Source organism: Equus przewalskii, chromosome 3, assembly GCF_037783145.1.
Source record: "Equus przewalskii isolate Varuska chromosome 3, EquPr2, whole genome shotgun sequence".
Lineage (NCBI taxonomy): Eukaryota > Metazoa > Chordata > Mammalia > Perissodactyla > Equidae > Equus > Equus przewalskii.
The window spans coordinates 76,014,279-76,037,864 of record NC_091833.1 but is presented as its reverse complement, the minus strand read 5'-3'; the positions used below and the strand labels follow the sequence as shown (position 1 = coordinate 76,037,864).

General features: G+C 43.8%; 2 long non-coding RNA genes across 7 annotated transcripts in view; one reads left to right on the top strand and one right to left on the bottom strand.

Moving 5' to 3' along the window:
• LOC139082572 (uncharacterized) overlaps positions 1-20,394 on the top strand; it is a 63,828-nt gene extending 43,434 nt beyond the window's left edge. The window contains exons 5-7 of one of the 6 annotated variants that reach the window (XR_011538720.1): positions 5,271-8,506; positions 8,759-8,884; positions 10,199-10,318. This is a non-coding gene — a long non-coding RNA (uncharacterized lncRNA). Of the gene's footprint in view, positions 1-5,270; positions 8,951-10,198; positions 10,319-19,303 lie in introns of those variants that run through there. The other 5 variants (XR_011538719.1, XR_011538722.1, XR_011538718.1 and 2 more) reach the window with 5 other exon arrangements.
• On the bottom strand, positions 7,662-9,046 carry LOC139082573 (uncharacterized). Its single transcript, XR_011538723.1, has 3 exons — positions 8,943-9,046; positions 8,325-8,419; positions 7,662-7,799 (listed from the first exon to the last, which is right to left on the bottom strand). It is a non-coding gene; the product is annotated as an uncharacterized lncRNA (long non-coding RNA).
• Positions 20,395-23,586: the final 3,192 nt, after the last annotated feature.

Below are 23,586 nucleotides of genomic sequence, written 5' to 3'. Positions count from 1 at the left end.
ACAGTATAGTCACATTTCGTGGGTCACCAGGTAACGTTATCTCGTTGACATTTTTAATGTTTGCGATTGTCCTCATAAATATTTTAACTGAAAACTAAAACGCACACATACACACATATATATAACGTACTACGTAAAGTATGCTGCTGTGGCAGATGTTAGCTCAGGGCTAATCTTCCTCAAAAAAAAAAAAAAGATTGTTTAAAAAAACATATATGCTGATATAACATGCTGGTCAAGTTCGTGGCAGTAGACTCAGGCTCTGGGTTTGAATCCTAACTCCACCACTTACGGTGTCATGCTCATCCTCTCCTGGGCCTCATTTTCCTCCCACAAGGAAAATGATAGAACTTGCTTAAAAGACAATTGAGATAGCTGGATGAGGTAATGCCTGCAAATAACAGAGCAGAGTGTCTGGCAGCAAACACTCAATAAAACCTTGACTTTTATTATTAATACATTTTTACAGTTTGTAATAATTTGAACATTACGGAAGTGTGGAAATCCTCCATTATTCCACCCGCACGGCCCAAGATACTCACTACAACAGTTTGGTGCCTAGTCCTCCCCTCCCCCTCCCCACTTGGAGTCTTTGTGATTTTCTTGCCTGTTTGTATGGACTCCTCATATTGCAAATTGCAATCCTTTGTCTTCATATTTGCGGAATATTTCCCCCAATCTATTGCTTATTTTTGTTTTGATTATTGGCTTGAAGGTCACTTGGAGGTTTGATAAATAAGATTGTATAGCCTATGCGAGGGAGATTTCCGCCCGTTCCCAGCCTGATCGCCTTTCCCTGAGGAAGTTCGGGGTGAGGGGCATGGACAGTATCCAGATTTCGAGGAGAGAGCTGTGATTGGGTGCCCAGTGTCACTGACCGTCATGGTGGCACCTTCTGAGATGCCCTCGTTCCCATCTGCTCTTCAGTGCTGGGTCCATGCAGGTGCCAACCTGAGGCCTCTTCAGGTCCTCTGTCTGCCAGGGCCACCTCTGGGACCCTCCTGACCACAGCGACGCTCCTGTGCTGTTCTGACAGAAGCTCGGGCCTGTGGGAAACACTGAGGCGGACTCGCGCCTTAACCTCCATACGCTGCACCTCATTTCCCCTCTCCTCTCCTGCGCTGGGCTGAGCGGCAGGAACTCGGGGGGCCTCTCTGGGCCCTTCTATTCTTCAGTTTTCATGTGTGTCTTCCCAGGAAGTGTCAGGGCCCCATCTGAACAACTTTTTTAGGTAGGTAAATATTTGTGTGCAAGAAGTTAGAGCCAGTTGGACTTTGGGGAACAACAGCGCCGATCGGGCAGAGGGAGGGACTGAGCTGGGTGCAGCTGCAGCAGAGGCCTCCACCAATTCCTCAGGGAGCTCTGAAGGTGGATGGCCCCTCAGAGTTATCCTCAGTTGAGACAAGGGGGCGGACCTTTGTTCTTCCGCATAGAAGAATCATTATTACTGGTGTTCTCCAGGGAGGGGCCATAAGCTTGGGCAAGGCAGAGCCTCGCAATTTCTGCAGAAGACTGAGGTGAGAGCCGTCAGCAGTCAACACTCCTGGAAACTAGACAGAATGAGTGTTCAGTCCTGAAGGGGGATGTGGGCAGCCTCCACAGCATCCCCCACCCTGGCCCTCTGGACTTCGAGCTTTCTTTGTGGCCCCAGCCCCTATAACTCTTTTCACTCCTCAGGGCACAGAATTTTTATCTACTCTGTCGGGGTAGCCTGGATTTTTTATATTCTTAATTCATTGTGTTTGCCCCCAGGCCTGGGATTTTGAAACTCCAAAGCCAAAAATGAGCTTCCTTTGTTATTTACATTCTGCTGTGTCATTTCTTCTGTGAGACAACAAAACAAAGTGCCTCGCTGCCTACATGTGGGGCTGGGAGAGGATAACAGGAACACCAGGACAAAGGTTCAATGTATTACCTGCCGCATTCGGGAAACAATACGCAACGTGCGCCTAACATTAACATGATGCCAACAACCCGAAGTGACGCTTCGCAGGTTCTTCTTACCTAGTGAGACTCAGAGAAGAGAGCGTATGCTCAAAAGGGCGCCAGAGCACATCTTGCTAGGGAAAACATTTCAGAATCTCCAAGGGATGGGGTGAGAAGGGATTGGTGAGGTCTTTATGTTTAGCCAAAGAGAGAGCATAGTTATTTATAAATATGAGAACATGGCAAAAGAGTGAGGTCTTTTCAGAGGCGAGAAGAGATGGGACCCAGAGAACAGAATGGTCCTTAGCAGGAGGAAGGAAAGCTCTTCCATTTTAGCTGGAGGGAAAGAGGAAAAGTGGGAGATGTGTAGGAGGAATGGCAGGTCACTATAGAGTCCTCTTCAAGTGACGTCTTTCACTGAGACGTTGGAGGCAAGGTCGTGTGATGACAGTGAAGGAGGCAATACACTCGTGGAATTTTGAGGAGAGAGGAGAACTTTGAAATAGCCCCATGGAAAGCAAGAGAAAGCTCTTCTCAGAGACATATGGAAGGATGGGTGGCAGTGCAGGAGCCCCACAGAGACAGGCACCACTGGCTGAGGTTGGGAGAGTTTCTCCAGCACTGAACAGCACAGGTACGGGTTCAGATAAAGAGGAGTGAGGATTTATTTATTAGTTTTTGCTTTTGTTTTTACTTTTAATTAAAGTGTAACATACACATAGAAGAGCGCATACCTTGTATAGAGCTTGATGGAGGCACACAATGAAGGTGCTTGCATACCCAGCATCCTAGAACCTCCTATACTAGTTTGCTAGGGCTGCTGTAACAAATTACGACAAACGAGGTGGCTTAAAACAACACAAACATATTGTCTCACGGTTTGGCAGCTAGAAGTCTAAAATCAAGATGTCAGCTCTAGGGGAGAATGCTTCCCTGCCCCTTCCTAGCTTCTTGTGGTTCCCAGCAATCACTGGGGCTCCTTGGCTTGTAGACATATCGCTCCAATTTCTGCCTCCATCTTCACACGGTCTTATTCCCTCTGTGTATGTCTCTGTGGCTCTCTGTCTTCACATGGCCTACTTATAAGGAAACCAGTCATTGGAGTTAGGACCCACTCTCATCCGGTACGATCTCACCTTAACTAATTACGTATGCAAACACCCTATTTCCAAATAAGGAACTTTCTGAAGTTCTAGGTGGACGTGAATTTGGGGAGGACACTGTTCGACCTAGTATAACCCCTCTGTGTCTCTTTCGAATCACTAGACCCAAGTTTGTCTGTTTGTTTGATTTGTTTTGGGGTGTTGCCACAGGGTAAAATGGAAGGGAAATGGAGCAAGGAAGTTGAAAGTACGAGCAAAGAATTGCTGAGATGATGAAAGATGGAATCTCTATTAGGTTGGGGAAGAAGCGAAGACAAGAGATGAACAGGTGGGGACAGATGGTAAGAAGCAGAGGGTCAGGGATTCAAGGTTTTGATGAGGTTGAAAAAACAGGTCTACAGGGATAACCAAAGGAGACAGATGGAAGAATTGGAGATGGTGTTGAGAGAATGTCCATTTGAGTTTGACTATTTCTAATCTAGATAGTTCCACCGAACTACTAGTTTATTCCAGAGTTATTAATATACTGTTTGAATCACTGTAACTTTAAATTAGTTTTACCTTTCAAAATGCCTAGCCCCTTCAGGGTTATCTTTTTTCAGAACTTTCTTTGATATTCTAAACTGTATACTCTTCCAGACTAATTTTGAGATAATGTCAAGTTACAAAAAAAAATTCTTATTGTGATATTTTGATTGGAATTGCATTAAACTTATAAATCCATTTAAGAAGAATTAATCTCTTTACTTAATATTCTTATCTAGGAACAGATTTTGTCTTATCACTTACTCAACTCCTTCACAACTCTCAATAAAATTTTATAGTTTTCTTTGCACATATTTTTGTAGCAGAACAGAAAGCTTCCTTTTGTCGTGGAGCCTGGACACAAAGAAGAGACTAGATGACCCTGCATGTAGGAGAAGGGTGGCTACATGATCCCAGGGGAACAACTGTGCCCTTTGATTACATTCTCAAAAAGGACTATCTTTCAAGTGACAATTAGTTAATATTTTAAGACTATGATGAAAATATGTTCAAGAAAGCCGTATAAAGACAAGGCCAGCCTGGTGGTGTAGTGGTTAAGTTTGCTGGCTCCACTTTGGTGGCCCGGGGTTCGTGGGTTCGGATCCTGAGTGTGGACCTACACACCGCTCATCAAGCCATGCTGTGTCAGTGTCCCATGTGCAGAGTAGAGGAAGATTGTCATGGATGTTAGCTCAGGGCCAATCTTCCTCAACAAAAACAGAAGGAAAAAAAGAAATGAAGTACTGATAAATGCTACAATATTGGTGAACCTTGAAAATATTATACCAAGTGAAAACAGCCAGACAAGAAAGGCCACATATTGTATGATCCATTTGTCTGAAATGTCCAAAATAAGCAAATCCATAGAGAGAAAGCAGTGGTTACTAAGGATTGAGAGAAGAGGGAAATGGAGAATGACTTCTTAATGGATGCAAGGTTTCCTTTTGGGATGATGAAAATGTTCTGGTACTAAATAGTGATGGTGGGTTGCACAACATTGTGACTGTACTAAATGCCACTGAATTGTATACTTCAGAATGGTGACTTTTGGGGCTGGCCTGGTGGCATAGTGGTTAAGTTTGCACACTGCTTCAGTGGCCCAGGGTTTGCGGATTCAGATACTGGGCATGAACCTACACACCACTCATCAAGCCGTGCTGTGGCGGTGTCCCACATATAAAATATAGAGGAAGATGGGTACAGATGTTAGCTCAGTGACTATCTTCCTTGAGCAGAAAGAGGAAGATTGGCAACAGATGTTAGCTCAGGGCCAACATTCCTCACCAAAAATAAAATAAAATAAATGGTGACTTTTTTGTTATGTGTATTTTATTGTGTGCACGCGCACACACACAGTCACACAGACACACACACAAGACTCAAGGCTATGATAAAAGCAGGGAAAGCAGGCACACGTTGTTCTTTTATTACACAATTGCTCCCCGCTCCACCACCACCACCTGCCCAGATCTTTGACCTGGCCGCATATCTGCAGGAGGGACTCACGTGTCTTGTCCACAGATGGGACTAGATGACACGTAAGGTTCCTTCCAAATCTGAGATGCTCTGATCTCATGATTGATTTCATTCCTTCCCCTTTTCCTCACAGACTCTCTTACTTAGAGATATATCAGTAGGACACACAGAGGAAGAAGCAAGAAATCTTGAGTCAACTGGATCCACATTCAAATCTCCACTTTGTCAATGCACTTGCAGTGTGACCTTGGGCCTGTGATGTCACCGAGGATCTCTGAGCTTCCTGCTTCCTTGGCTGTAAAGGGAAGATCGTGACTACCACCTTGCCAGGGTGCTACAGGGATCGGCGACATGAGTGGGGCTGGCACTGAGAGCTAAGTATATGTTCCTATCATTGCTTTTTTTTCATCAGAGAAATTCTGAACCCCCTACCAAGAAGTAGCTATTTAACCACCACTGACTTGGTGAGATCCAAATTTACAAATGTGCTGGCTGAAGTCCAGAAACATCTAGGCCCAATCAGATAACTATGGGATCTGAATTATCTTTGAGGCATGACTTGGCAGTTAGATTACGCCTAAGTAATAATTATTAAACTTTATATGTGTCAACCAGATTTGTCACAGATTGGGGGTGAAATGAGAGCATAAACTTATGCAAAAATTAAAGCCACACGGTCACATCATCTTGTCAGAAAAGAAAAGCAACAGAATACAAGATGCCACTGCCATTTACATGAAGGAACTAAGGCCTGGACTGCCCTCCCAGCAAAAATCTGCTCTAACATAAGCCAATAAGATGACAAATGGGAATCTGAAATGACTTTGAAATAAAATCCAAGATGTATCCATGAAGGCGGGAGGCAAAGATGTTCTGGAACTGCTGTCTCTCCCAAGGGCTCTGCAAAACCCCTGAGGCCTCAGCTTGTAATTCTGCAATAGGGTCTCACATCTCCAAACCTTTCCTTACCGTAAGTTGACAAATATAGCCCTGCAGCCTGCTGTCTGAGAAGAGTTGGTGCTCCCTAGATTTTTCATGAGCTCTTGTCTTAGTTTGGGTTCCCCCGAAAGCAGAGTCTGACAGAAGCACTTGGTACAGGTGGTTCACTAAGGAGAGGTCACCTGAGGCGGGAGTGAGGGAAGGGGGAGTGTGATGTCAAGAAGGATAGTGTGATGTCAAGGTGACGAGGTACAGAAGGCCTCCTACAGCTATTTACCTAAAGGTGATAGAATTTACCCACTAGCTTCCATTCCCCAGTGGTTGGGAGTTGCTGTAAAGGACATTAACTCTCCTGCACTTTTGGGGTATTCTTACCTATGGGCTGAGCAGAGGCCCAAGGTGTTAGAGAAGGCCCTTAGGCAGAATGCTGAGGGACTGGATCTCACATGAGAGGAGGGATGCTGTCAGTGAGAACAGCGTCTGGCCTCACGTAAGATGACAGTCCACTTAGCCATGGCTGAGATCAGAGGTGGCCAAAGGGATGTGATGTGAGCCACCAAATGTGTTTGTTTCAGTGCTCCTAGATTGCCCAGCCACTCTTGCAGCTAGGTTGTGGTCACATGATCCTTGAGTCCGCATGGAGGACATCTGACAAACCCAGAACCATACCCTTTCTACTCATGTCCACTTCACCAGGGAGACAACAACCTCCAGGCAAGTGAGGGACGGACACAGGAGGGAGTTGTTCCTCGGAGTCAGGCAACAGCTTCAATACGGAAACTGTGAGAATTAGGTCTTTTTTGTGTTCTTTTCCCTCTGAGGAGCTAGATCTAACAACAGGCAGTTGACGTGTGTCCAGAGAACCTCTCAGCTTCTTGTAAATATACACATATGCTTGTATTTCTTTAAAAAGTTCTGGGTTTGAATTTCATTGGTTTGGCTTAAATCACATGTCCATCTGTGAACCAATTACTGTGGCCAGAGTGTGGAAAACTCGGATTGGCCAGCCTTGGATCATGTGACAGATATATCAGCCTCATGTATACTCCCTGAGGGCAAAGACCACTGGTAAGTCAGGGTGAAATTACTTTAAGAAAGGAATAAATAAATGCTGGATAGCAAAAGTAACAGATATATACAACATACTCTTCTTTTTAAAAACTCTTTATTGAGGTATGACTTAAAGACAGTGAAGTGTACCAATCTTAAGTGTACAGCTTGATAATTTTTTATATACACAGTTGGGTAATCACCACCCAAATCAATATTTAAATATTTTCAGAACCCTCAAAGTCTCCCTTGTGCCTCTTCCCAGTCATAACTCCCCAAAGATAACCACTACTCTGATCTCTAACACCATAGATAATTTGCCTGTGCTTGAACTTCGTATAAATGGAATCATATAGTATATGCTCTTTTGTGTTTGGCTTCTTTCACTCAACATTATGTTGTAAGATTCATCCATGTTGTTGTGTGTAGCAGTAGTTTATTCTTTTTCATTGCTGTGTAACATTCCATTGTATAAACTCTTATCCAATCTATTGACAGTTGAATTATTTCCAATTTTTAGCTATTATGCATAAAACTGTTATGAACATGCTTGTACAGGTCTTTTGGTGGACATAAGTACTCCTTTTTCTCAGGTGTATACTCAAGAATGGAAATGCTGGGTCAAAGGATTTATAAATACTTAGCTTTAATAGGTATTGCCAAACAGTTTTCACTCCCACCAGCAGTGTATGAGAGTTTCAGTTGCTACAGAGTCTTGCAGCTGTGTAGTCCTTGTCAGTCCGTCTAATCATCTACTCTTCTTGATTTCTCAATACCCTTCTACAAAGAGATACAGATATTTGTCAGTAGACTGCAAAAGTCCCAGCCATGGAAAAGGCTCTGTACACCAACGGTAAAGGCTGAACTTAAATGCCTGGTCCTGACCCTAAGGGCAACAGGAACTCAGAAATGGGAGAGATCAGCATGGGCATGGGGAGATATGAACCTTTGGAGAGGTTGAAATGAGCAGGGCTTTGACCCGTTGGTGAGATTTGAATAAAGGAAGGAGAATAATGCAGTCATCCTGTCAGAGCGCACAGCTTGAGCAAAGGCAGAAGGGTGGGAAAGAGTTTGGAGTAGAAATCAGGGAGAAAGCTGACCTCACTTGAGCAGAGAGTACCTCTTGAGAGGAGCAGGGCGTGTGGTTGGATTGGTAAGGACGGGCCAGGCTTGGGCAGGGGGGCTTTGATGTCAGGAGGTGGGCTTGGGATCTGGGTGGCTGGAGTAGGGGAGGTGGCTGAGAGTCAGCAGGTCCCTCATTCAGTCTCAGTTTCCTCCTGTTTCTCACAGTAACGAGCATCTTACCATGATGAGTGTGATAATCATTTTTCTTTCAACAGGGCCCCTGAATGCGAGCCAACTGCTTCACTTGGTTCTCAGCTGAAGAAATAGATCTGTTCCTATGCCGGAGAGAAAACCAGATGTCCTGGATTGAGAAATGGTATCTCTACATGTACTTCAGAGGCGTTATAAGGGATCCTCAAGGGGTTAGTTTTGACTTTGTGTGATTTATACCTTCTGGGCTGACTTCGCTACATTAGAAGTCTTATGGCAGGTGTATCTGTATAAAGTGATGAACACAAGCCTGGGCTGCAGGCCCTGAGAATGGAAAGGAATAGCTCCACTTCCCCTGTTCTTCTAGAACTCCCCATGCCTGAGCCCATTTATCTCTCCACCTGCAGATTCAGCCCTTCAACGACCAGTCGATTCATTTGTTCATTCATTACTTATTCATTCAGCAAACTTTCACTGGATGCCTAGTGAAGGCCAAGTACTGGAATTGAAGACAGAAACAGAGTTTCTGCCTTCAAGGAGCTCACAGACAAGCAAGAAACACTGACACGGGACAATTGAATGCAAATAAGGTACGCAAAGAGCTACAATAAAGGTAATGCAGAGGACAGTAGGGGACATCAAGCCTACCTGAGGAAGTCAAAGAAACATTTGAAGCTCAGTCTTGAAGGATGACTTGGAGTTCACCTGGTAGGCAAGATCGGGAGGGACTTCCAAGTAAGCGAGAGCAAGCCACACGGCAGAAAGACTGGCAATCATACGGCTAGAGCATAGAGTTAGCGTGCAGAAGGATCTGGAGATGAGGCCGAGAAGTGACCAGAGGCACATCATGAAGGGTTGCAAATCCTAAGCTAATGAATACAGGCTTCACCCTGTGGACCATGGGGAGCCATTGTAGGGCTGGAGACAGAACTATATAGTCCAGTAGTTAGAACATCAGGCTGGCACGAGTGTGAAGGATGAAGCAGAGGGAGTGACCATAGAGACAGGAAAATCAATGTAAGGGTTTGTGCATCAGATCTGATAAAAGAAGACACAAGCTTAAAATAGACCCAGGACAGAGATGGTGGAGAAGAGGAAATGGATATTTAGGAGGTAAAATCTATAAGACTTACTGAGGTCGGAGGAGAAAAGGGGAGATCAGGAGAAAAGAATTTGGATGACAGTCGTATTCTGTCTGGGTGGATGATGGTGCTGTTATTTAGGAGAGGAAATGTTGGAGAAAAGGAAGGTTTGGGCAGGACAGGAAAGGGGAAGGGTAGAGGAAATGAGCTTAATTTTTGTCTTTGAGCTTGAAGAGTCAATGGGATATAAGTAGCATGTACAGTTGGATGTATGGCCTGGCACTCAGAGAGAGTTCTGAGCTGGAGATGTGGATTCAGCATCATCAGTACACAGGTGATACATGAAGCCTGGAATCTTTCAGGTGGACATGTAAAGTGAGAAGAAAAGAGGGACAAGGATGATGCCATGGAGAATGTCAGGCCTTCAGGAGTGTGTAAACAAAAGTCACCCAGTGAAGGAGTCAAAGGAGCAGTTAAAAGGATAGGAACAGGGGCCGGCCCAGTGGCACAGTGGTTAAGTTTGCACGGTCCACTTCAGCGGCCTGGCATTTGCCAGTTCAGATCCCGGGTGCGGACATAGCACTGCTTGGCAAGTCATGCTGTGGTAGGCATCCCACATATAAAGTGGAGGAAGATGGGCACGGATGTTAGCTCAGGGCCAGTCTTCCTCAGCAAAAAGAGGAGGATGGGCAGCAGATGTTAGCTCAGGGCTAATCTTCCTAAGGGGAAAAAAGAAAAAAAAAGATAGGAACAAAGCCAGAAGAAATTATAAACTGTGTGAGATCCATTTCTTCTTGTTCTTGGTGCATCCATATCACGCAGAATTTTCCGGCTCACTGTTATTGCAAGAATGAATAAGCAAACGAATGAAGTGGTGTCATAAAGACAAGGAGGCATTTCCAGAAGAGTACCACTCAAACAGTCAGTGACACAAGATGAGAACTAAGTGTCCCAGACTGTTCTGCACCTGAACAGGAAGCACTGGGACAGCCTCAGCCGCCTGTCCTGAAGGGCTCAGCCTGAGCTGCTCTCCTCCCACACAGACCGGGGGTGTGGTGGATCAGTGCTCGCCGTAGGGTATTCCTTATATTGTGGCTCTCATCCTTAAGCCTTCCCCGACTTCCACCCTAAAGTCCTAGAGCTAGGTGACTACCCCTAATTCAGTCTCCAAGTTCCTACTTGGGTACATCGCTATATTGTTATCTATGACTATGTAACAAATTACTCTAAAACTTAATAGTTTAAAACAACACACATTTATTATCCCACAGTTTCTAGGGTTAGGAATCTGGACATGGCTTCGCTGGGATCTCTGCTTCAGGGTCTCTCAAGTTTCAACTGAGGCAGGATCCATTTCCAACTCACTCAGTGGTTGTCGGTAGTTCCTCACGGGCTGTGGGATTGAGGGCCTCAATTCTCTGCGGGCTGTTGGCCACACGCTTCCCTCCCTTCTTTGCCACATGGGCCTCTCCATCAAGGCAGTTTGCATCATCAAAGCCAGCAAGAGAGAGCGTCTGTGGCAAGATCAAAGTCACAACCTTTTGTAACCTAATCATGAAAGGGACATCTTGTCATTATTGCTATGTTCTATGAGTTACAGACAAGTCACCAGGTCCAGCCCACACTCACGGGGTGAGGATTATACAAGGGTATGAATACCCAGAAGTGAGAATCACTGGGGTTCATTTTAGAAATCTACCTACCACAACTGCCTAGAACCTCCTTTCTTTCGGCAAACTTAGGATCTGTTTTGCTGAGAAGAATGCTTCTCTGACAATTGTCTTCACCATCTGGGTTGAACCAAGGCAGAAAAATGTTAACACATTTCATTAAGTTAAGTTATGACCTTAACTTTTCCTGTACTACTAATCATTAATGCTTGTATAGTACTAACTACATGCCAGGCTTTACATGAGCTTCACAAATATCAACCCATTTAATCCTCACAACAATCTCTGAAGTGGATACTCTTGTTAACTCATTTTACAGGCAAAGCAACTGAGTCACAGAGAAGTAAGCAATTTGCCAAAAGTCACACAGCTGCTAAGGGGTAGGAATAGGACTTGAGATCCAAGAGTTTGGTTCCAGAATTTCTGCTGTTAACCGTTATGCTTTTCTATAACCCAAATATAAACTGGGATATGATGTTGTCCAGTCTCAGCGTGGTATGACATTAAAACAAAACATTAAAAATATTGAACAACCAAAACATAAATTCCAACATTTAATTAGCCTGAAAAGAGATTCATTCCACACTCAACAGCAACCTATTTTGCGTCTCGGAGCCTTTCATTTGCCAAGTCTCCCTTTCAAATTTTCCCTGAAACCCAGACCAGACTATTTTTCATTTTCTTTTTTCTCTACTTGTCTCTTAGCTCCTTATGATTTAGGTTGACCTGGTCTTCTGGCTTCATTCTTTAGGATCTTGTCTAATTAGCCCATGACCTCAATTTTACACAGCAAAGGGTAATCCTGGAACTGACTGAGCAGTTAAGAATTTTACCCCTTTTCCTCCTATCTGTCCAGTCTGATTTCTCTCTCCCTATTTCTATATCATAAAAAAAACATAGAAACAGTAGACAGAATGCTCCTTCAGGAGGAGGGGAGAAGGAGAAGCTGAGCAATAAAGAAAAAATTCTCTTTAGCTGGTGGAGGTTTGGAGAGGAGAAAGGACAATAGGCTAGGAACACAAACTAATAAGCTTTGTCTTTGTCACATTCCAAGGGATGCGTGACTGCTGCACTATGTGCTTGTTATCACAGACGAGGTTGCCAAGCCGACTAGGGCAGTCCCAGCAGAACTGAGGGTCTGGCACACGGCGGGGAAGCTTCCTTCTCAGATCTCGCTCAGCTAGCTCTTTCCTCTGAGGCTGTGAATTGGGGGAAAGCACATGGAAAACCAGGGAGAATGAGAGATGCTTCCAGTTCTCCAAGCCCCTCTGCCAACCAACAGACCCTGGGTCCACACTTTGCTTCCCAGCCTGGGGTCTGTTCACTGGAAGGTTGTGAGAGCTGATTTGAGGAAGATGAAATAGCCATGCTTCATTTTTTCTCAAAGTAAAATAAGGCAACTGAATCTTAAGTCCTATAGTAGCGACCTCAGCAAAGCCTCTCCGATAGGCCCCTCTTAGCCGTTGCTGCTGCCAACACCCTTGTTTGTCATTTCTGCCCTGATCTACTTCAACTGTCCCTAAGCCCTACCCTGCTTTCTGTGTTTCTCCACCTCCATTCATTTCACAAACCACTGCCAGTTTAATCTTCCCCAATACCAGTCATTTTTTTTTAATTCAGGTAACACTGTATAGGTCTCAGGTATACAACATTATAATTCAACATCTGTCTATGGTACAGTGTGCTCACCAAAAGTGTAGTTTCCATCTGTCACCATATAATTGACCCCTTTTATCCTTTTTGCCCTCCCCCAACCCTCATTCCTTTCTGGTAACCACCAATCTGTTGTCTGCTTCTATGAGTCTGTTTTTGGTTTGTTTTGTCATTTGTTTTGTTTTGTTTGTTTATCTTCCACATATGAGTGAAATCATATGGTATTTGTCTTTCTCCATGTGACTTACTTCACTTAGCGTAATACTCTCAAGATCCATCCATGTTGTTGCAAATAGCAAGGTTTCATCATTTTTATGGCTGAGAAGTATTCTATGGTGTATATATACCACATCTTCTTTATCCATTCATCAGTTGATGGGCACTTAGGTTGCTTCCATATCCTGACTATTGTAAATAATGGTGCACAACCATAAAACTCCTAGAAAAAAACATAGGCAGTACACTCTTTCAGGTTGGTCCTAGCAATAGCTTGTTGGATATGTCTCCTCAGCAAGGGAAACAAAAGCAAAAACATACAAATGAGACAACATCAAACTAAAAAGCTTCTTCACAGCAAAGGAAATCACAACAAAATGAAAAGACAACCTACCAAATGGGAGAAGATATTTGTAAATCGTATGTCTAAAAAGGGGTTAGTATCCAAAATACCCAAAAGAACTCATACAACAACCAGATTTAAAAATGAGCAGAGGATGTGAACAGACATTTTTCCAAAGAAGACATACAGATGGTAAACAGGTATATGAAAAGGTGTTCAACATCACTAATATTAAGGAAATGCAAATCAAAACCACAATGAGATGTCACCTCACACTCGTCAAAATGGCTATTATCAAAAAGACAAGAAATAGTAAATATTGGAGAGGACGTGGAGAAAAGGGAACCCTCATACACTGCCGGTGGGAATGTAAATTGGTGCAGCCACTATAGAAAACAGTATGAAGGTTCCTCAAAAAATTAAAAATAGAACTACCATATGATCCAGCTGTTCCACTTCTGGACATTTATCCAAAGAACACAAAAACGCTAATTTGAAAAGATTTATACACCCTAATACCAATCTGATCACACCATTTCTCTGCTCAAAATCTCTCAGTTGCTCCCCTTTCCCTATAAATCCTCATCTAAACCTTCACGACCCTCAAAACCCTTTTTCTAGACATATTCTTCTACATGTATTTATTGTCCATCTAAAATAGGTGACTCACTGATTGCTGAGCACTGTACACTTTTCTGCTCCATGCCTCTTACTCCCATCATTCCTCCTGCCTCTAAAACCTTCCATTTCTCTCTGCTCCCCACATCCCCCATGGTACCAAGTTCAAAGACTATCTAAAAAGTCAGCTCCCTTGGGAGACATGTCTAGACAATTGCAACTGTGTGATTTCTCCCTTCTGTCATTTCCTGTATCATTCACATTTTTCTTATACTACCATATCCATGTGCCACCCATTTATTAGAAAGTGCATACTCAGAAAGAAGAGGTGCCTTCTCGCTAAACTTCGAATATCCTATGGTGCCCAGCAAAGAGCCTTAAACATGTGCATGTTAAATATTCAATAAGTAGCAGTTGAATTGAAATGAAGTTTGCAGGGCTGATATCTCTCCTGTCCTAATTTATTATCTAGTTTATCATTTTACATCTTTTGCTGGAATAGGCAAGACGCATTCCTTTTAGGAGGGAGGACGCGAAGGAAAGCACGGCAGAAGGCCTCAACCTGGCCAGTCACGGTCGTGTGCATTCCACAGCTTGAATTTCACCAAAGCCCATGAGCATTTAGTCTCTGGGTGTTACCTTGTGGGTGACGCCTTTAAGTAGCCTGACCTCATGCTTTTCAACCCTGTCACTTACCACCGTCAGAAGGAGTGTGGCACAGGGCACGTCAAACAGGAAAGATGGTTACATCGATTCAAGCCAACGAATATTCATTCAACACCTACTATGAGCCAGCACTCTGCCAAGTGCTGGGAACAGAGGGACGAACAAGAAAGACATGGCATGGGCACCTCTGAAATAGAATTCCAGTAAGAGTAGCTACCACGTACTGACAGCTCACTATGCCAGGCCCCGGACTCAGTGTCTGACATGCATTGTCTCTCTCAATCCTCACAGCAAACGCTATCAGCACCCTCATTTTATATGTGGGAAAAGGGAGGCTTAAAGAAGTTAAGTGTTTTGCCCTGGATTAACAGGCAGTGGAGCTAAGATTTAAACCTGGGATTTATGATTTGAGTCCATTCTTAGAAGCACCAACTTTGCTTCCTCAACATGTTTTTGATCTGCTCAAAACAGATCCTTGCTCTCTTTATTCTTTGAGTCTTGCAATGTGGCTTTGGGTGAAGGTACATATATTATAAAATTTGGCTTCCTCTGTCTCTGGAGAGTCCACAAATCCATAGAGCAATCTCCCCCAGACTTCTCCAACATTCCTTCACCTTCAGGACTCAGACTGAAATAGCCTGTGGGCAGAGGCGGTATCTACTCATAGACCTCAAAGGTATCCCTCCCACCTTTCTGTGCCCTGATACTCTCGACTATGTGTTTTATCCTCTTCTATTGTATGAGGTTTTGCATATTTCCTCAAATCCTTTGTGGACCAGGTAATGCAGAAGTAAATCTAATATGCCTTGCACCTCTTGGCTGCTCAATATGTCACACGAACGTAGAATAACGGATGCTTAACTCGTGAGGGAGACTTAGAGAATGTCTTATCCAGTTTTCATTTTGTTCCACGGAGATCCTGGTTGAGGTTGTTGGGCTCCTCACCTTCAGTGCTTCTGGAACAATCCACTCTAATGTCTTCTGCATATAGAGCTTCCTGAAACATTTCCTCTGAAGGATGGATTCTCTGACTAATAAAAGTTTAGTTTCTCATTGGAACCCTTGTGCATTCCTGGTGGGAATGTAAAATGGGGCAGCCAGTAGGGCATATGGTTCGGTGATTCCTCAAGAAGTTAAACATAGAATTACCATATGATCCAGCAACTCCACTTCTGGATATGTACCCAAAAGAAATAAAAGCAGGGACTCAAATGGATACTTGTATACCCATGTTCGTAGCAGTGTTATTGACAATAGTCAAAAGGTAGAAGCAACCCAGTGTCCATCAATGAATAAATAGATAAAATGGTACATACATACAATGGAATATTATTCAGACTCAGAAAGAAGGAAATTCTGACACATGCTATAATGCGGATGAACCTTGAAGACATTATGCTAAGTGAAATAAGCCAGTCACAAAAGGACAAAAACTGTATGATTCCCCTTTTATGAGGTACATAGAGTAGTAAAATTCATAGAGACAGAAAGTAGAATGGCAGGTGTCAGGGCCTGGGGGGAGGGAGGGAAGAATGAGGAGTTTCTATTTAATGTGTACGAAATTTCAATTGGGCAAGATGAAAAAGTTCTGAAGGTGGATGGTGATGATGGTTGCACAACAGTGTGAATGTATTTGATGCCACTGAACTATACACTTAAAAATGATCAAAATGAGGGGCCGGCCCCATGGCCAAGTGGTTAAGTTTGTGCTCTCCACTGCAGTGGCCCAGGGTTTCGCCAGTTTGGATCCTGGGCGTAGACGTGGCACGGCTCGTCAGGCCACGTTGAGGTGGCATCCCACGTGCCACAATTGGACCTGCAGCTAGGATGTACAACTATGTGCTGGGGGATTAAGCAGAAAAAAAAAAAAAGACTGGCAACAGTTGTTAGCTCAGGTGCCAATCTTAAAAGAAAAAAAAAAGATTAAAATGGTTAATTTGATGTTATGTATGTTTTAGCACATTTTTTTCAAATGCTCAATTTCTCATTTAATGAAAGAGGGACTTGAGTTTCAAGGTGAAGTAGCTTGTTCGAGGTCACTTGGCAAAGTGATTAGCACAGTTGGGAGTTGGGAACCCAGGGCTCTTGGCTGTCAGGCCATGGCTCTCCCCATTGTAACCTACTCCCTCCTCCTGGGGACGAGGGGTCTAGAGGAGACCAAAGGGAAATGCCAGAGGTCATGACCCTCTAGACTCAGAGTGTCTCCATAGCAGCCCTTTTCCCTAGCCCATGGCCTTGCTCTCTTCATTCCACTTTCCCCTCCTTTTTCTCCCTGAACCAAGCCCTCTTGATGATCAAAACAGGCAAAGTCTTCATGGCAAGGCCCTGGAGAAGCAAAAGCAGATGGAATGGGCTCCACTGGAAAATGTATGTGTAGATGGAAGTTTTTCTGTTTTTTCCAAGTCTCTTGGCTCTTAGCTGTTGGGATTTCATTCAAAGTGGAATTTCCAGCCTTAGCTTGGCTCCTAATGCAAGAGTTTTGTTTTTCCGTGTGCATCTCTCCTGAACTTGTTGGTCGTCTCCCATGGATGCTCCTGGCTGCCATGCTCCTGCATCTCTGCCTGTTGAGCTTGAACAGTGCTCTATTATTGGGGAAGCATGCCCTGGCAAGCTCTGAGGGCACGCCCTGTCCTACCGGAGAGATGGCACACCTTGGGAAACAGGTTGTTTCACTCGCTTCAAAAACATCTGCTCCCTTAGAGCGCTCAGTGCAGCAGGGGAGAGGCCCCAGAGAGATCCAAGGCAGGTTTTTATTTGGTCTTCAGATCCTGATGGACCAAAGGCCTAGCCTAGAGTGGGAAGGCAAAGAAAGGTGTTGAGAGTTTGAAAACCACTCTGTGAGCTAAGATGAGCCTTCCACAAACAGATCAGCTAGTGTCCTGAAGGAAACAGTTTTTTAACATTTAGCCAACAAATATTTTTGAGCACCTACCATGGGCTAGAACACTGTGTTAGGAGCTGGGGATATGATGATGAATGAGTGAAATAAGTTCTCTGCCCTCACGGAGCTTATAGTCTAGTGGAGGAAGTAGATAATGAATAAGGAAACAAGAACATTGCAGACTGTGAAGCAGGAGAGAGGAGAGAGTGAGTTGACAGCAGGTCAGTGTGGCAGGAGGGGGTGGTTATGCTGCTACTTTCAATGAGGTGGTTAGAGAGGGTCACACTGAGGAAGGGGTCTAAGCTGAGACCTGAAAGACACTAAGAAGCCAAATATATGGAAAGCCAGGGGGAAAACACATGCAAAGGCTATAAGACGGGGTGGCATATGCAAGAACCAGATGGGCCACCAGCGTGACTGGAGGACGGGCAGGGAAGGAGAGGTAAGAGGCCAGGACATGGGGTCTTTGTGGGCTATAGTAAGGAGTCTGGCTTTTATTCTAAGGGCAGCAGGAAGCCTTTGAAGGTTTAAACATAGGTGGTAATGATTCTGAACTGACCCCACCTCCTTGGCTGAGACCTCCCTACACATTTCTCTGACCATTCCACTCTTCAAATTACTGGACCCCAGTTGCAAATAAAGCCCTTCTCTGCCCTCATGCTAAAGGGTAGAAATTGGGGTGTCAGAAATATCGTGCCAGAGACCCACGATATTCTCGAATGAACTGGGCCCGGCTAAATCAACTTTCCTAAGTTTCCATCCCTTTGTCCACTTTTAAGGTGTTGGAATTCAGCATTTAAAGCCTCCTCCTGTCTGAGGAAAGCAGAAGAGGAGCTCAAGAGTATATCGTGAATCTTACTACATCTGGAATAAAGATCAGGCCAGCTGATGCTTAAATTAAAAGCACAGCTTGCCTTTCCTCCCTCCTCTCACCTCACGAATAAAGTCGAGCAACAGGCATTGAACTGGTGAAGGACACATTCATCAGAAATCTATGTAGGCATATTTCTTTTACTTACCAAAGCTCCAATTAATCCTAATTAAGGCTCACTCATCTGCACCCCATTGCCCCAACCCCACCTAGAGAGGAAAACCCAACCTGCTCCCCACCTGTAACCCAGAAAAAGAGAAACTGTTTTATGAGAGTCCATGGACCCAGAGCCCTTTTACAGAGAAGTCATCTGCATTTGGTTCCCTATAACACTGCGCCGGGCCACGGGGTAGGAAAACCGGTTGACATCTGGAGGAGATGTTGGGAGTGTAGCCATCTCAGCTGGAAAGATGGGATTCTGGCCCATTTTCCTTCCTACTGGAGGATTGTCTTTCCTTGGTCGCTTAAAGGATTCCTGGCTCCTACTGTACTTTGTTCTTTGCTTTCATTTTTTCCACGAATATTTACTGAGCAGTTAATGTATGTCATGCAAAAATGTCTTGTATGAATCTTTTCTTGTGTGATGTAGTGGAAAGAGCATGCATTCTGAAGTCAGAAGACCTCGGTCTAGAGTCCGGGAGATTGTGCTTGCCTGGAGCAAATAATTTTACTTCCCAAAACTTTGGTATCTGCTTTGGCAACCTAAAGGCAGCTCTGAGGATCAAATATAATAATGAGTGTGAAATTTCTGTAAATTGTAAAGTGCTTCAAAATGATAGTTCGTTTTTGAAAGTATTGCATTTGTTCTAAGATGAATTTCCTCATGGTCACTCACAACCTCCAGCCAGGGGAAATCAAAGGAGGTTAAGTCTCACTTGCACACACTTCATCAAGGGCCCACTGAGCAGCCCTAACAATGTGTTCCGGTGGTCATATGTTTTTATAAAGCTTGGAAAATAAGAATATTTTATCAGCAATTGGTTAAAACCACTATGTTTTTCCTCTGCAGCTTCCTCACCGTGACTGTTTTTCTGTTGAACAGCGATGAGTGGTGGTAGGCATTTTCGATATCTGGCTAAAGAGAAGTTGAGTTGGGGAACATGAAGTTTGGATTGAGCGGCATATATTTCTGCAGTTTGCAGAATTTCCATGTTTAGTTAGGTTATTATTAGGCCTCCTGGTGTAGGAACGGCTTCCAGGAATGCTCCTTTCCCTACCATGTCAATTCATCTGGTGCCATCTCATAAAAGTGCAGGGCCAAGGGCAAAGCTGTGATAGGACCATGTGATAGGACCATGCACAGTAGCAGGACCAGAAATAGATGTAAGTAATGGAAGAGAAACAGGATTTCAAATGTAGGGAGGCAAAAGCTAGTCTTCAGAAAGTTCTTCTAATCATCAGATGTGTTCCATTGTAAGTGGAAGATGCAGTTCTCATTGACACCTAGCTAAAATAGAAGTTTGCTACTATCAAAAATATACTTGATAGTACAGTGTACACAATTATTAATACATCATATATTTTTCTATTTTTTATGGGAATCTTGCAAGATAAAATTAATCACAATACCTGGGTTTATAGGGCATAGACCGTAGCAGTATTACCTATGGCACGAACATCTGTGTGTGAAATTCCATGTTTATGTATCATATCAGATCAGATCACCTCTTAGCATATCTGATGCTTCTCGTCCTGACAAGGTCTGTTGGTTGATGAAAAGGAACACAACATTGCCACAGACATAGCAAAATGGCCTGAAGAAGCAAGGGTTCCTGTGCCAAAACTCCCATGCGTATTCATTAATAAATCAATGTAATGTAAAAATAAAATAAAGTAATGTAAAAATAATTTGATTACATAATTATGCAGATCAATACAACAAGAAGTGATTTAAAATTGCTCTCCCATAGGCCTTAATTTCAGATTAATTTTGTATATTTTTTAGAATTTACTGAGCATATAAAAATTACCCCAAAACTTTATAGAGGCATGTTGGACAGTTAATGAATAAAAATAATGTTATTTTTATTTTGATTTCGTGATGTTTGTAATGTTTGCCAGCTTTTTTACATCTGAAAATTACTATGATTTCTTTTCTCATTCTAGATAAATATTTATTTTGTGTTCTTTACACCTAGTTAATTTTGTGTTCATAATTTTGTATTATTTTTCCTAAAGAGGGCCCCTAAATTGTATAAGCTTCAGGCCCCTTGAAGCCTGGATCCACCCTGCCTGATTCGGTTACTCCATCCTGCTGTGGACATGAGTCCAGTATCCCTACCCCGCTCACTGCTCCACCCTTCACCAAGAGCTCTAAGCCCACGAGTGTGTGTTGCAGAACCCAGAGCCTGCCACCCAGGACAAGAAGCAGAGCATCCCAGAGTCTGCCAATGAAAAGATTCTCATTAATGGGTTCCTGGAAGTTAGGGTTAGGATAGGATACCAAGGAAAATACCTCTCAGATAAAAGCCATACAGAGCCAGCTCACAGGAAGATAGTAAAAGATTATTTACACATTGCACTCCGCTCTACTATTTCAAGCAACAATAACTAACCATGGGGAACTATCTCTGTGGTGGAGAGCGCTAGTTGTCTGCCAAAATCTATCTCTGGTTCTTCCATAGATGTAGATTTCAAGCCAAGCATATGGACACTTATCTAGGGGCTCCACTTCCCGGCCTCTTTGGTGGCTGGCTGTGGCCACATGACTAAGTTCACCAACGGAACGTGAGCAGGAGAGATATGGATGACTTGTGCCTGGCTTGCTTTTAAAAAGAAATTACTTCCCTAAACTTTTCCTATCCCTTCCCTGCTAGCTGGCAAGTGACAAATCCCACCTTCAAACATGCAGATGAGAACAATGCACTGAGCCAGAAGTTCCCAAACTTTTCCACTCAAATACCCTTAGTGTCTCAGTAGTTCTATCAGGTTGCTCCTAGGCCAAAAAGAAATAACCAATAGTTCTATTTGTTAAGTAGTTTTGTCCAAACAACCTAATAAGTACTTATTCCCTAACCCTTAGTGTGAAGGGTCTGATATTATATAGTATTTGTAAGCAAATGAGATAGCCAGTCAGGGTTTCATGGATGTTGGCAGAAGACACGAGATTCCTGGCTCAGAGACGAAGGAATGCATTACTCACAACAGTAGCAATAGTCAGAGTGTCAGCATTAGCTCTGGTTTGCTGACCTCAATTCCTATGGGACTATGTGAAGAGGGCTATGTGACATCTGCACACGGAGTGGGTTGTGTCACAGAAGAGTAACCTGAATCTCAGGTTACCAAGCTTTGGCACCCTGAATATTTTATAATGGGTAGTAAGCCTGCCTGATCTTTGCCCTAGAGGGAAACATTATTTGTCTTAGACTAGACAATAAGCAGAGCTGCTCTTTGTTCCAGAAAGAGCCACTATCTCTGTCTTCCAAGGCTATTAGCTATACAAACATCCTTGAAAAAATAGTCTGGATTAAAGGCAGTCAGTGCCTCTGCTTACAACATAGGCAAAACCATGAGAGATACATGGAGAATTGTCTCCCAACGTTTAGTAGCCATTTGCAAAAAATAATACACATAAATTGAAAGAAAAAGTAATACTTTATTTTAGTTTTAAACAACTGCAATCACTTGGTAATGGAATGCGTGTGCTGGCTGGGCACTGCTCAACTCCTCAAACCTTGGAATCTGATTGGACGCAGCCACTCCATTCCTTGTTCCACATTGACTTTCTCTTAGTGCTTGCTTTTTATCACTGCAACCACCAAAACCCGAGCTTCACAAAGATACGACGTCATCAAAAGGAAAGTTGTGCTATCTAATGTTGAAACTGCGAACTGCCTCAAGCTCGTAGTTTCACGTGGCATCTGTCAGATGTGGAGGGCCACTATGTTTTCCACAAAAATTGGACACATCCCGTGGTGCTCCTGTGAGTTCTTTCAGGCTCCCTGGGACAACTTGGTGCATGGTTTGGGAGCTGCAGCCCTAAGCAATGGTGGAAGAAGCACTTGATTCTGAGTGGCCTCATAGAGGGGCACTGTCTCGATAGCCTAGAATAAGTGGATTGTTATATCAGAGAGAAATAAACTTCTATCCTCTTTAAGTAAAATTCATGGGGTTTTTTGTTGCAGTTGCATAGCCTTTATCCTAACTAGTACAATCTCCTACATAATTTTGGCCGGGTCTCACATTGCAGATTTGATGACGTATGTTCTTACATTGTGGGAAAAAAAGTATTTCCTATGTGTTTCTTTTGTCTTTCCAACCTCAGTCATCACCTCAATCAACATTTATTGAGACCCTACTATGCCCTGGCTCTGGGCTAAGCATCCTTTCAAAACCCAAGTCCACATCTATGTTCCTCAGTTGCCTCAGCTGCAGGCTCAGGTCTCGACTCTTGAGCCAAGTCTAAGCAAGACCCTTCCCCATTTAGCAAGGAAGGTCTGGAAATCGCACTGATGCCTTGCTCTCAGGAGTAGCTGCTGTGCCTTGGACTTGGAACTCAATGAGGAGAACTTGGATGAGCTGAGCTGAACCAGTCCTTTTTCACCAATCTGGTTAGGATTAAGAAACTTCAGACCAAGGCCTATCTGACACATCCAGCAAGACACAGAGAACGTATCCAGAAAGCAGCATGCAAGCAACAAGACGGAGAGTACTTGTTTTCGCTGCCTAGAGCTGAGCTGGCTTGGATTGCTGCTGGGGTAGTGAGCTCTGTGTGTATCTGTGTAAAAAGGAACAAGAGGGATAGCAGGTTCTGACCTCTCAGTGACTGAAGGGAGAAAAGAGAAGAGGGATGGCTGAGCTGGCCCGGGTAGCTTGGGAGGAGCAGGCCCTACGTCCACTTACTACCTCTACAACACGAATGAGACACAGAGAGAGCAAGGCATGGGCCCTCACACCCTCCAGTTCTGCAGCATGGAGAGAGAGGAGAGAGCTAAGAGAGCTCCAGTCCTCCCACACCCAAAATGAGTGATATTTTAATGCACATTGATCACTAGTAAACTTGACCCAATAAGAGTCCTAGAATTTTAACAATCCATGTCAACTTTTCTTCTTCTTTTTTTTTTTCCTGAGGAGGACTGGCCCTGAACTAATATCTGTGCTGATCTTCCTCTATTTTATGTGGGATGCTGCCACAGCGTGGCTTGATGAGTAGTGCTAGGTCCATGTCCGGGATCTGAACCTGTGAACCCTGCACCTGTGAAGTGGAGCATGAAAACTTAACCACTACCCCTCTGGGCTGGTCCCTAGCTTTTATTCTTGAGGGCAGCATAGGTAAGGGGAAAAAAGATGAAG